This window comes from Typopeltis vanoorti, chromosome 11, assembly GCF_054136105.1.
Source record: "Typopeltis vanoorti isolate ZY-2024b chromosome 11, IOZ_Tvanoo_1.0, whole genome shotgun sequence".
Classification (NCBI taxonomy): Eukaryota; Metazoa; Arthropoda; class Arachnida; order Uropygi; family Thelyphonidae; genus Typopeltis; species Typopeltis vanoorti.
Window position 1 is genome coordinate 59,420,809 of NC_143559.1, and position 14,978 is coordinate 59,435,786.

A 14,978-nucleotide genomic window follows, 5' to 3' on the forward strand; every position below is an offset into this window, starting at 1 on the left:
TAAGACATGAGTGAGCTGAGATGGAGAGCAATGATTGCTAATGATTCAATGCACAGACTATGAGAAATAAGGAGTGTTTCTGATGGTAGAAAGGATCTGTACTTACAGGATAGTTGCACTTTAAAGGATTTGATATAAGTGCCTGGAAAATAAGTTGATCAGTGAAAGAGTAAACATTAGTGAGAAAAATTAAGTATGTCAGGGCAGCATGTAAGCACATGGACATGTGGATTAAGGTGAGAGTTCAAGATTACCGTGAACAGAGCAAGACAAAGAACGGATGACCTTGAGAATGGTGGGACTAGTTTCGTCAGACAAACATAGTAGTGAAGTAAAGAATTTGGTTGTTGAATTAACTGCTTATTTGAAACAGTTAGGTTTTAAGAGTTACTTGAATGTGCATCAGCCTAATGGATGGTTATCTTTCATGTTCACTAATGCCAAAAGCATCAGAAATAAAAGCAATGCATTTTTAGCTGGTAAATTATGTGGGACCAAAAATTATTGGCATTAGTGAAACAGGAGAGGATATCCTTACAAGAATAACATGTGATGGGTGCAGTGTATTCAAGGGAGGACAGGCAGGATAAAAAGGGTGTGGAGCAGGGGAATTGCTAGAGACTGCAGAAAGATTAAATCTAACTAGAATGGAGATCTTGAACAGCGATGGCATATAAGTAATACAGACAATGGTTTTGAGGCTGTTTGGTATGAGATATGGTTTACAGGGCAAAAAAACAGGGCACATAGCTGTGCACTGTTTTTTTGCCCTGCAAATGTTAGAGTGCTTGCGGCATTCTAACATGCTGCTATAGACCATGGTCATCAGAAAAGGACTGAACTGCAGACAGATAACTTATGAGTTATCTGCACAATTATATTTCTGTATGCAGAAATACAATTGTGGGTGATTTCAAATATGGGAATACTGGCTGGAAGGAGGGGGGGTAGAAAGCATGCATGATGTGGGCAGGAGAATTTAGAGCTAATGAGGGATAACCATTTCAAGCAGCATTTGGTGGAATTGACCCCCTCAGTGCAAAAATAGGAGGGTGGTCTGAAAAGAGAACTTTTCAGACCTTTCTCTTTTCTGAGCGTTCTAATAAGAATAAAACTGATTTTGTGCATCGATTTATTACTATGGATGACATTTGGATTCACAATTCAGAATCCAAATTCTATCATGGTTTGTTTTATAGAGCTGTCTGAAGCAAAAGTGTTGTCTGTATCCCTCGAAATGGATAAAATCGAACATCGTGCAGTTATAAAATTCTTTGTAAAAAAAAAAGGTTTAACGCCAAAAGAAATTCATTCGAAGTTCATAAAAGTTTATGGGCACTCTTTCGTTTTCGACTATTAAGAAATGGGCTAATGAGTTTAAACATGGCCTTACCAGCCTTGAGGATGATTGATGTGAAGAACATCCAAAAAAGTGTAACAATGCCAGAAATCATTGATCAAGTGCACGATATGGTATTGAATGACCAGCGAGTCAAAGTGCATGAAATTGCTGAGACTATAGGAATTTCAAAAGAACGTATAAGATATATTTTGCATGAAGAATTACATATGAAAAAGCTTTGTGCAAGATGATTTATTACCTTTTGATCTGTTTGCTCACAGCAGATCAAAAACGCATTCGCATGAAAATCTCTGAACAGTGCTTGCGGCATTCTAACAAGAATAAAACTGATTTTGTGCAGATTTATTACTATGGATGACACTTGAATTCACAATTACAGAATCCAAACAGCAGTCAAAACAGAGGACAGAAGCTGGTTGTTCAGCGTCAAAGTCGGTTTCAACAGCAGGAAAGGTCATGGCATCTGTGTTTTGAGATACTAAAGGCATTTTGTTTATTAATTATTTTGAAAAGGATAAAACAATAACTGGGGAATATTATTCCGATCTTTTAACCAGACTATACAAAAAAATTTGTGAGAAAAGACCCACTTTGCAGAAGAAAAAATCTTTCATCAGGAAAATGCACTTGCTCACAAAGGTGTTTTGGCAATGGGAAAATTAAGGAATCTGCACTATGAATTGTTGGAACATCCATCCTATTCCGCAGATTTGGCTCCCTCTGACTTCTATCTCTTCCCAAAACTAAAACTCATCCTCGCTGGTCAGTGTTTTTCTTCGAATCAAGAGGTGATTGCAGCTGTAGAGGGATATTTTGCAGATTATACTGAGAACCACTACAAGAATGGGACAATTTGGCTGGAGCATCGCTGGAATAAATGTATTAGTCTTAAGGGAGATTATGTTGAAAAATAAAAATAATTTTGAAATTATAAATTCGTTTTTTTCATTGTTTGGCCGAGAACTTTTCAGACCACTCTCATACGTACAAAAATGAGGTAGCTGTTTTTTCAGCAACTGGAGAGTGTTCATTGGGCTTTAACCTGAAAAGTGGAAAATCGTGAAAGTTTTGAATTAAAAACAATACATGTGAAATAAGAAGATAAGTGATTATGAGAAACTGAAAAGGCAGCTTTAAGCAGCACCTTGAAATGAAAAACTGCAAGGTAGAGGAATTAGTAGTGCATGGAAAGAGGTCAAAGGATGTCTGAAGGAAAGTATGTCTGATGGGATCCCAGAGTAAATCCATTCATCATCATCAAATTCCTGCCATGCATCCTCAAGGGGTGTACAGGATATGATAGTACTACATGAAAAATTTACATTATTACTAACTCCCTATCTACAATTTTCCTCCAAATCAGTCTGTTACTTGTCAAGATTACAACATTATCAGATCTTATATTTCTATCATCTAAGCACTTTTTACCTTATCAATCCACCTATATCTTCGTCGTCCTCTGAGTCGTTTTCCTGCCAACCTGGCAGAGAACACTTGTTTTGCTAATCTTAACTCACCAATTCTGTTTAAGTGACCATATCACCTGAGATTAGCTCTGCTAACGCATTCCTGGATGCTGATAATATCAAGTTCTTTCCTAATATCCTCATTTTTTAATATGATACTGCCATTGATGCAATCTGTTCGTGCCCCTAATCTTTCTCAGGACTCTCATATCTGCAGCCTATAGTCTTTGGTCAAGTATTTTACTTCTAACCCAGCTCTCAGATCCATAAGTTAAAAATCATTTGAGCACTGTGTTGTATACAGCTGATTTAGTATTCTGACTAATTTCGCTCTTATTCCATATGAATTTATTCAACATGACTTCCTACCATACCAGCTCTGTTGATTCTGTTGTCTATTTCCATATTTAATTTACTATCTTCACTGAAAATCATGCCTAAGCAGCTGAAATGTTTTACTTGTTCCACAGGTTCTCCATTCACAATGCAGTTGACATTTTTAATGCTTCTGCTTATTTTCATTATCTTTGTCTTGTTATTGTTGACCTTTACACCATATCTATTACAACAGTTATTCAATTTAGTCAGGGAATCTTGCAGACTTGTAGCGGATTTATTTAGAAGTATAACATCATCTGCATAAAGCATAGAGCTGACATTAACATCTTCAATTTTGATATCAGGTTTAATATCACTTTCCTTCATAATGTGATCCATATAGATACTAACAGAGGGGATAATGTACATCCTTGTCTCACACCAGATTTAACATTAAACCATCTTCCTGTACTTCCTTCAATTCTAATTGCTGACTTACAACTCAAATAAAACTAAGTATTGCTTGATAATAATGTCCCATTGACAACATATAACTATAGCATATTGAATAGCTTCTCTCTTGGCACCTTGTCATATGTCTTTTCCAGATCTACAAAACTTAAATACAGATCTTTGTTATACTCCCATGATTTCTCCACTATTTGTCAAAAAGTGAAGATCTGATACTGACAGCCTCTATTTGCCCTGAATCCAGCATGTTATTCACCAAGCTTTTCTTCCACAATTCTTCTCAACCATTTCTCAAGTATACTTGAATAAATCTTACCAGGAACACTCATTAGGGAAATACCTCTGTAATTCTCACATTCAGTTTTATTTCCCTTTTTATATATGGGTACTATTAGAGCTCTACTCCAATCATCGGAAATTTGTCCCTCTGTCCAGGCCTTCTGAACTATGCAGTGCAGCAGTGTAAGACTTTTATACCTCCATACTTCAGCATTTCTGGTCTAATGTCATCTATTCCTGCTGCCTTTCCACATTTCAAGCAGTGATACCACAGAGGTATCACTTTATGTTTCATTTGGCAATTTTTCGAAGTAATTACTCCATACTTCAAGGATATCTTTTTCTCCAGTTTTCATGTCACTTTATCATCTCTAATTCCTTTTACAACACTCTTTCCTCCATTTCTGAGCTTCTTCAACAACCTCCAGAATATCTTGCCACCTTCTTCATATTTATTTTCTATGTTCTTACCAAAGTCTTCCAATGACTTTTGCTTCGCTGTTTTACACAGTGTTTAGATTTCTTAGATTTCTCTCTGTATTCTCTAAGAGCACAAGCTGACTTATTTGCCAGGAACTTTTGCTATGCTTTCTTCTTTTCCTTCACTGCCTCTTTAACTTCCTGTGTCCACCATGGTGTTCTGATTTTTCTATCCTTGCAGACAACCTCACCACATGCCTCTCTGGCTGAATCAATCAATGTTTTCTTCAAGGCTAGCCAATGAATCCCTAAGGTTTGGTTATTGTTCTCAAACACTTTCATTTTTTCTTCAATAATTTTTGTGTATTTTAGTCTACAGTTCAAATCTTAGAGCTGCTCAACTTTTATTCACTTTAAAACTTTCTTAAATGTTCTGCTTTTCAAAATGAAATTCAATTTTATCTTGCTCAAGACTAGATAGTGATCACTTCCAATTTCAAATCCTCTGTACACTCTGGTGTCCTGCACCAGGGAGAAAACACCACTATCAACAATAAATAGTCAATGAGACTTTTCTTATTCCTTGCCTCTTCTCTCCATGTGAATTTGTGCACATTTTTATGTTGGAACATGGTGTTAGTAATAACCAGTCCATGTCCTGAGCAGAAATCCAACAGGTATTTGCCATTATTATTAGCTTTGCTCTTTTCTCCAAATTTTCCCAAAATATTTTTGTATATCTGACAATCATTTCCTACTCTGCTATTTAGATCCCCAACAAGGACCCTTTTCCTTTTTCATTGTGTCAGTTGCTTTTTCTAAAGCCTCAAAAAATTCCTCCAATTCTACCTTAGCAGAACCTTCTGTGGGATCATAGGCACAAATAAGTGTCATTGTCCAGTTCTCCATTCTGATATCTGCCCACATCACTCTACTTCAGACTGCCTGCCATTCAAGAAGATTAGCCTCATATTTAGTGTTGAATACTATGGCTACTCCTTCTTTTCCTTGATTGTCATTGCCTGAATATAACATTTTGTATTTATTGCTCAGAAAGATCTCACCAGCTTTTGTCTTTTTTGTTTCAGTCACCCCTATTATGTCGATCTAGTACTTATCTAATTCCTAAGCTAGCTCCATTTCTTTGTCATTCATGCTTCTTATGTTGATAGTACCGATCTTTAACTCTGGTGATGTTGAGTTGTGGTGTGTGTTTTCAGATTTGTTCCAATAGCTGACTTTTCGCTGTTTACCCTGGTTTCCCGTGAAAACAACAGGGGGCCTTGTTTAACCAGGCGACGCCCCAGTTGGCATGAAATTCCATGTTGTACCATCATTTTGTAGTTTGGATTAAGCCAATAAGAATACAATTTGGTCAGCTAAATCCCAAATTGCCAGCCCATCCTCGTTCGTTCAGTATAGAGGTAGATACCTAACAGGGTGCACCACGAGAAGGTGAGGATTGGACATTAGGTTAGAAGCCCTAGTCGGTTCTCTGCATTCCTTTAAAGGCTATGTGGAGGTCTCCTTCCAGTTATACAGCTTTGACCCTTAAGCACCCCTTAAATCCCATTGAAGCTAAAATAGGTGAATAAGAAGCAAGAGTTGCACAAAATGTGGAGCCAACATTTTTGTGCTACCTGAAATGCAATGCAAGGGTCTTGCTGTGCATGCTCAACACAGTGTAATTAATTATTTCTCCCACTTGAAAGTATGCAACGAAGTAGTTTCCAGGAGGCCAGCCACTAAAAAGAAGAGGAGATGAAACTTATTGGTACCATATTAGGAGGCTTCCCAACAGCTGAATCATAACACTGCTGCTTACTCTGCCAGTTGGTGCAGAGGGGAGTCCAAGTACATTAACCGGCATGGGTTACTGTTAAAAGACTATGCTTGAACTGAAGAAGTCCACGAATCCTTCTTTCCTGCTGCATGCTCTCACTTAGTAAGTCTTCCAATATTACTCTACTACATGATCCACTAACTCAGGCATCAAAACTTAATTAGATATTCCTTACAGAACCTTTAATGGTTCACCTTGATTTTCCCTAAATCACATCATGCATAATGCTGTCAACAAGAAGAGCAAAACATGACTTTGTCAGTCTAATATTCTATACAAAAGTTACCGCCAAATCTTGAATCTCCTCTACATAAAAGCTAACTGCAGAGCTTGATTTGAACACATCAGTGAGTTGGATGGGATACTGGGATGCTGAAGGAACGAACAATTCTAACTTGTTTATTCAATATGAGTCTAAACATGAGCGAGTCCCAATGAATGGAAGGAGGCCAAGGTTCCACCCTTGCATAATTTCATTACATAATACTTTGTATAATGAAAATACCTTGTATAAATTACATTATACAATAATGAAATTATACAATTTTGGCATCAATGGCAATATCATATTAAAATCAAGGATATTAGGAAAGAACTTAACATTGTTAGCATCTATGAATGTGTTAGCAGAGCTAATCTCAGGTGGTATGATCACTTAAACAGAATGGGAGAAGAAAGATTAGCAAAACAAGTGTTCTCTGCCATGTTGGCAGGAAAAAGACCCCAGAGGAAGACTGAGGTATACATGGATTGATACGGTCAAATGTGCCTTGGAAGACAGAAATATAAGATCTGAAAATGTTGGAGTCTTGACAAGTAACAGATTGATTTTGAGGAAAATTGTAGATAGGAAGTTTCTGAGGGGATGTTATCAACGCCTGGCACCTTGTTGGCTGACAATTCATCTTTTAATATAGTTGGACCAATTTCTTCCACATCAAGTCTTGTTCATCTATAGTCTAGAAGTCTTGGCATCTAGATCTTTTCCACTATATAGATTTTCTAAGAACTCCTTCCATCTTTCCGAAATTTCTTCCTTATCCCCTGTTGATGTAATTTTTTTCATGTAGTACTATCATATCCTCTACTTGTCCGGAATTTGATGATGTAAATTGTTAGCTGATTTTATATAGTACAATGATGTTTCCATTAATTTTATAGACTTTATCAAGCAATAAAAACTTATAAATGAACACAATTACTAGTGGTAATTATATAGTTAATTTACATGTTTTGGGGCTGCTAAATTTGTTTATCCAAAGACAGTAAAATGGTAGCTTACAGTTAGAAAAAATCAAATAAAAAGAAAATGAATGTAGGAAGATAAGATAATACTGCATCCCATAATCACCTTCTCAAACGTGAGACACACTGTTTTATCCACATTTCTTTGCAATGGCTAGCTAAATTCAGTTAAGAAAATAAACAACTGTGGCTTTCAGCCTTGATCTCAACAAGAGAAGATTGCTAGTTTCTATTTAATACTTATCAGGTGATTGGGTTCAAAGGGTATACAGTGAGAGGTAAGTTTATTTAATGATTATGTAAAATAGTTGAATTAAAACTTTTTTTCTTTTACAGTATATTACTAGTCATTTTCATGTTTTTATTATGTATAGTGGATTTCATATTTGTCAAGATATGATCATCATCCAGTAGCACACTCAGGATTTAATCTTTTTTTTTTTTTTGGGGGGGGGGGGGGGGTAGGGAAGTTGAGTAGACGATTTGAGAATACACACTACGCATTGCATATGACCTATGACTGAACATCTGCAATGATCGCTAATTCATAAGTCATAGTGTAGAAATAGAAGACACGACACAACATAAATTAAAAAAAAATGAATTTTAATTAGGAAAACATTGTGGGAAAATTTCCCAGTGTTTTTTTCCCTTTCTCTTTGGAGAAAGGGAAAAAAACTGGGTGTGCCACTGTCGTCATCACATTCCTAATATGTATCCTCAGGGAATGTACAGGATAATTATGACAGTACTACATGAAAAGTTACATCATTACCAGTGGTGGCCCGTGAAGTTTTAAGTGGGGAGGTGCTGCCTATACAAAATAACAACAAAAAAAAGTTTATTAATAAATAAATCTACAGATTTATTTATTAATAAACTGGTTACTGATTAGGAAAAAAATAATAATTTTTTTATTATTTTGTATAGGCACTTAAAACTTCACGGGCCACCACTGATCATTACTAACTTCCAATCAACAGTTTTCCTCCAAATTAACCTGTTATCTGTCAAGACTCCAACATTGTCAGATCTTATATTTTTGTCTTTTAAGGAACTTTTTACCGTATCAATCCATTTACATCTTGGTCTTCCTTTGGATGTTTTTTCCTGCCAACCAGGCAAAGAATGCTCGTTTTACTACTCTTTCCTCTCTCATTCTGTTTAAGTAACCATACCACCTGGGATTTGGATTAACTCTACTAACACATTCCTGAATGCTAACAATGGCAAATTCTTTCCTAACATCCTCATTTTTAATGTAATACTGCCATTTATGCCATCTGTTCACTCCAATAATCTTTCTCAGAACCCGCATATCTCAGGTCTCCGGTCCTTGATCACATGTTTTATTTTTAAACCACTCTCAGATTCACAATTTAAAATTGGTATGAACACTGTCTTGTATACAAGTAATTTAATGTTTTGACTAATTTTTTTCTTGTTCCATATAAATTTATCCAACTCACTTCCAACCATACCAAGCTTTACTAATTCTATTACCTATTTCCATATTTAACTTACCATCTTCACTAAAAATTGCACCTAAAAAAGCTGAAATATTTTACTTTTTCTATTGGCACTATAAGCTTGTGAATCATGCAACTAGCAAACTTTCAGAATATAAAGCTGGCTTTCTTCTCCAAGACACCATTGGACATACTATATAAAGAGTGTACAGACATCTTCTGGATAACACAGAAAATTAAATGTAGCTTATGATTATTTTTTATATGAAAACTATCAAAAATTAGAATAAAATGAATTTGATTAACTGTAATTCTTGCTATAATAACATATGTATAAAACAGTGTGGGTATGACAATATTTCGAGAGAAACATTGTCATACCCTGAAACTTCTGGATAGAACAATTGCAAGAATACACAAAAATGGACACTTCAAAATCAAGATAACAAATCTCTGCATATCTTCTTCCGGCATACTTATCAATTTAGACATAACAGATCATTATTTAAAATTTAAAGATTTAACATTATTTTAAAATTAGATATTTTAAAAATATTTGAATTTGCATCTACACCAGATATTTTAAATGTTATGAATTATACAAGCAAGTGAAGATAACCACAACAACAATGGGTTTTCTCACCATATCTACTCTTGCTGTTATATACAAAACTTCAATTCTCCATATCCTTGATTCCATATCATCATTCTCTCTCCTTCTTTATGAATGCCTTATATGGATGACATTTTTTGTGATCAGGAATTTCAAATAAAATTATAAGCAATTCTACATAAGATCAACAACTCCATCTAACAACATAAGATACAGTTCCCTTTAGAAATTTAATCTAATAAATCTACCTCAACCAGATGGCAGCCTTCAGTTCTATTTACAGAAAGAAAACAAATGTGGGGAGATATATTGAGGTGAAGTTTCACCCAGCAACTTGGACAAAAGTTGGGTATCATTTAATCCACTGGTGTCATGCTGTGTTTAACAAATATGCAATTATAAGAATTAGTTATTAAATCGATATTTATTTCTAATTATTTTGAAAGTTCTCATAAAAAAAGAAAATATTTTTATTGTTATACAAGTAACCTGAAAGATTCTATTTTACTTTGCTTATCATGACTTCTTTATAACCTGTTGGTGTCAATAATGGCCACATTTAGCAGAAAATCCTTCAAGAAAAAAAAGTTTATAACTTGGAATCTGATAAAGCTTTTTATCAGATTCCAAGATTTTTCTCATGTATTTATCTAATGTTTTAATATCTTCTGATACCACATCAATTAAAATCCCACATAACAAAAGAAAATAATGGACTTCAAATTTCTATGTGAATCAACCTTTAATGCCTGATTTGATACAGGATTCCAGTAATCTGTTCAACAGATCTGCGTATCTTATTGCAAATATCTGTCTACCTCCAGTCTTTATTCCTTCTTCTGAATTCTCCAGTGCTTCTTTTAACGTTGCTTCGGAATACATGTTAAACAAAACTGGTGACAGAGAACAGCCTTGCCTTACTCCTCATCCAATGATACCTGGGTTCTGTTGTACCATGTCTCTCACCATGGCAGTTTGTCCCATATATAGTGAAATAATTAGCCTTCTGTCTTTCCAATCTATACCAATCTTTTCCATTACTTTCACCATCTTATCCTATTTTACAAAGTCAAAAGCTTTTTCAAAATCTGTATAACAGATATTAACTTCTTTCACTTACCATTCTTAACAGTCCAATCGCATTTCTTGTTCCCCTACCATTCCTGAAACCAAACTGACCTTCTCCAAGAAATTCCTCCACTTTAGATACAATTCTTCATGTTAAGATTCTCATAAGTATTTTTGATGTATGGGATATGAGGCTTATTGTTCTAAAATCCTTGCAGTTCACTGCATTACTTTTCTTTGGTATAGGTATAAATATTAAGGTCATAAAATCTTTTGATAGTTCTACTTTGTTATAAATTAAATTTATTATTTTGGTTATTTCTTCAGTTCCTTACTTCTGAAGTTGTTTCAGGAATTCTGCAGGTATTTCATCTATTCCTTCTGCCTTTCCACATTTTAGTTCTTTAATTGCCATTTCTACTTCTGTCTTCAAAATCTCTGGGCCTAGATCATCTTCATTTACCTTCTTTATATCTTCTAATGGTAACTCATTTGGTCAATTTTCCTTGTCATATAGATCTTCAATGTATTCCTTCCATCTCATTAGGATTTTATCTTCTTCAGTTATGATTTCTCCATTCTTATTTTCTATGCCTCTAGCTCGAATTCCATTTCTCTTGTGATTCATGCTTCTTGCTTTTTCATATAAAAGATCATACCTTCCCACTCTCTCATAATTTTCCACTTCTTCACATTATTTTTTAGCCAATCTTCTCTACTTCCCTTCTCAATTTGTCATTCAGGGTTCTATATTGTATTTTCCCTTCTGGGGCGTCTTTATTTTTCCATTTTCTTCTTGCTTCCATTAGAAAAATCATCTTGTTAGTTATCTAAGTTTTTTTTATTCTTTTAGCACTTACATATCCAATTTCTTCTTCTGCAATCTTCTTTATTTTCTCTTTAACTTATTCCCATTTCTTTTCTGGATCTTCAGTTTTTTGACAAAACTTGTTTCCTCTAATTCTTTCTCCAATCTATTTCCAAATTCCTTGGTATTTTTTAATTTCTTTAAGTTCCATTATATGTGTATCAAAGAATTGTTTTAAAATAAATTTCTTTATGATTTATGATCAGTAAATGTTTGATTTGTATACCTATATACCCAGGGTTGCATAAAAATTTCTCAGGTGAAATGAAGTTGCATAAAAATTTCTTGGGCAAAAAAGGGGTCACAAGTGGAAAAAGTTTAAGAAGCACTGACTTAGACCATTTCTCTATAGTTACAGCTGAGATGAGTTGTTTTGAAGTTGAAGCAACTGAGGCTATGAGTCTAGTATTATGTCTGCCAATTGTATGTGTTGCTCTGACTGGTTTGCAGTTTTTCAGAATGATGGGGGAAAAAAAAAAAAAACCGAGTTTCCAAGAGAAAAATCCTGCCACATTCATACTGGCTAACTCACTTCAGTTGTCTATGGTTAGATGTCATGTCTCTCTCCAAAAAAAAAAAAAAAAAGATCACGATGAGATGTGCAAGTTACCATTTTTCTGAGAAAGTTAATGAAATGTGCACTACAGATAGTAAATGAATTTCATAATCTAGTGAATGACCACCGTCCTGCTTACTGGAATCTTGAAGCAGCTTGTAAAAGTTGTGTGTTTGTTCTGTAGAGCAAAGTTCCCAGATTATCAAACCTTTAATTATGCAAATGGCCATATGGATGAAATATGTCAATTAATTTATACTTCTTGTCCATGTTATTTCAACAGTATGCACAGGTTATTTCATTTTCAATGGACTCTTCACATCTGTAATTATTGAAGAGGGCGAGTACGACGGACAACAAATCAGAATGGGATAATTAGTATAAGGAATCAAAGTAGGGATGGGACAAATGGGCTTCTGCGATTCATGTACACTAATGCCAGGAGTATTAGGAACAAGAAGGAAGAGTTTTTGGCCATGGTTGGCACTTCCAGGCCACAGGTTGTCGGTATTAGTGAAACATGGCTGACAGAAGATGATAAAGCTAGTGGGATTGAATGCGATGGGTATAGCGTGTTCAGGAGTGACAGGGTGAATAAAAAGGGGGGAGGAGTGTTATTGATGATAGCTGATGAGCTTCAGCCAAGGAGTATAGAAGTTGAACTGCAGGATGGGGAAAAAAGCACATTTGAGGCTGTTTGGTGTGAGATACAATCTAGCAGAACAAAATATACAATTGGGTGCTGCTATAGACCGGGTGATGGAGTGGATGGTGGGAATAATATGCATAAGCAAATAGAAGAAATGAATGGAAGGAGGGTAATTATTATGGGTGATTTCAATTATGGTAACATTGACTGGAAAGAGGAGAGGGCACATGGGAGGAAGGAATTGGATTTTATGCAGTTATTAAGGGACAACTATCTACGGCAACATGTATTGGAAAATACCAGGGGGCAGAGAGTGCTGGACCTAGTAATTGCAACTGAGAATGTAGCTGTAATGAACATGACCATGTTGCCACCAATTGGTGAGAGTGACCATAAGGTCATGACTTGGGAGGTGGCTAAAGGAGTCGAATTTACAATTAAGACAGGGTATATGTGGAATTACCGGGCTGGTAAGTATGACAAGCTTAGGTGTGTGCTTGGCTCAATGCCATGGCATGTAAAACTGCAAGGGCTGGATGTTGATGGTGCATGGGAGGTGGTTAAGAACTGTTTGCAGGAGGCAATGGTTGACTGTATACCAAGAGTCCGAATAATAAATCAGGTAGGGGTTAAATGGATGAATAACACTATTAAGCTTGAGCTGCAAAAAAAGAAACAATTGTGGAGGGAATTTAAGGAGAAGGGTGACCATCAGGTGCATGAACAGTATAAAGCTCAGGCCAGGATGGTAACAAGGGTGGTAAGAAAAGCAAAAGCAGATTACGAAAGGAAATTGGCCATGCAGGCTAAAGAGAATCCCAAACAGTTTTTTCAATATGTTGCAAGTAAAAGGAAAAATGCTCATGGTAGAATGATCTTAAAAAATGCTGAGGGTAGGGAGGTAACTGAATCAGTCGATGTTGTGGAATTACTGAGCGAGCACTTTGCAAGAGTATATCATCCAGGTGGTGGCTTTGCGGAAATGGAGGAACCAACAGCTTATACTGGAATTGTGATGAATGAGGTAGAGGTAACTAGTCTATTACAGAACCTCAATGTCAATACATCTGTGGGATTGGATGGTATACCAGCTCGTGTCGTACGTGAAGCGGCCAAAGAATTGTCAGTGCCCTTGACCATTATGTTTAATTTGAGCCTCAGGACTGGGTCAGTCCCAAGGGGTTGGAAAGAGGGGAAAATAGTTCCACTGCACAAAGGTGGTTCCAAGGCTGCTGTTGAAAATTACCGGCCAATCAGCATAACAGGAATCATTATCAAGGTCTTAGAGAAAATAGTCAATAGGAAAATACAAGACTGGATAGATGAAAATGGGATACCGTATCGGGGACAGCATGGTGTTTTGTGAAAGGTAGGTCATGCCTCAGTAACTTGCTCACGTATTATAACACAGTGACGGCTGAACTGGATAAGGGTAATGGGTTTACAGTGATTCTGCTGGACCTTGCTAAGGCCTTTGACAGGATACCACATGGAATTCTAATCAGTAAATTGCAGCATATGGGAATGGACATAGGGTTGGTGAGATGGATAGGAGGGTGGTTGACGGAGAGATATCAGAGAGTGGTTTACTCAGGAGTAGAGTCCACAAGACGGCCTGTGACTAGTGGTGTACCACAAGGATCTGTTCTTGGACCACTGCTGTTTAATTTGTTCATAAATGATATAGGAAAGGATCTGAGAGGAACAGTTCATTTGTTTGCGGATGATGCGAAGTTGGGTAGGGCAATAGTGAATGCAGATGACGTCAAAATTTTGCAGGATGATTTGGATAGATTGGAGGTCTGGGCTAGGGAGAATGGATGTCAATTTAATGTGGCAAAATGTAAGGTTATGCATTTTGGGGTAAAAAGATGGGAGGCAGTTTACTGCATTGGTGGAACCGTGCTCCAGGAAATTGATGAGGCACGAGATTTAGGAGTGTTGGTGGATAAGGAATTGAAATTTAGGGGACACATTGCAAAAGTGGCCAAATCAGCTCATCAAATCACTTGGTTGCTGAAGAATACGTTGACAAGCAGAGACAAGCAGGTTATTGTTCCTCTGTATCGAGCCTTGATAAGACCTCATCTCGACTACTGTGCTCAGATTTGGTCACCTAGGTTTCTTCTTGATGGGGAGGAGGTGGAGAGGATCCAGAGGCAAGTGACCAAGATGATAGCAGGTCTGTGGAATGAACCGTATGCGAACAGGTTGAGGATTTGTGGGTTGCAAAAATTGGTTGATAGGCGGAGGAGGGGAGATATGATTGAGACATTCAAATTACTGAAGGGTTTCTATAAAATTAATTCAGAAGATATTTTTGAGAACAGGGCTGGTTGTGGGAGGACTA

At 36.3% G+C, this 14,978-nt stretch overlaps 1 protein-coding gene across 1 annotated transcript in view; it reads right to left on the bottom strand.

Moving 5' to 3' along the window:
• mRpS5 (mitochondrial ribosomal protein S5) overlaps positions 1–14,978 on the bottom strand; it is a 119,957-nt gene that overhangs the window by 43,500 nt on the left and 61,479 nt on the right. The window lies entirely within an intron of this gene.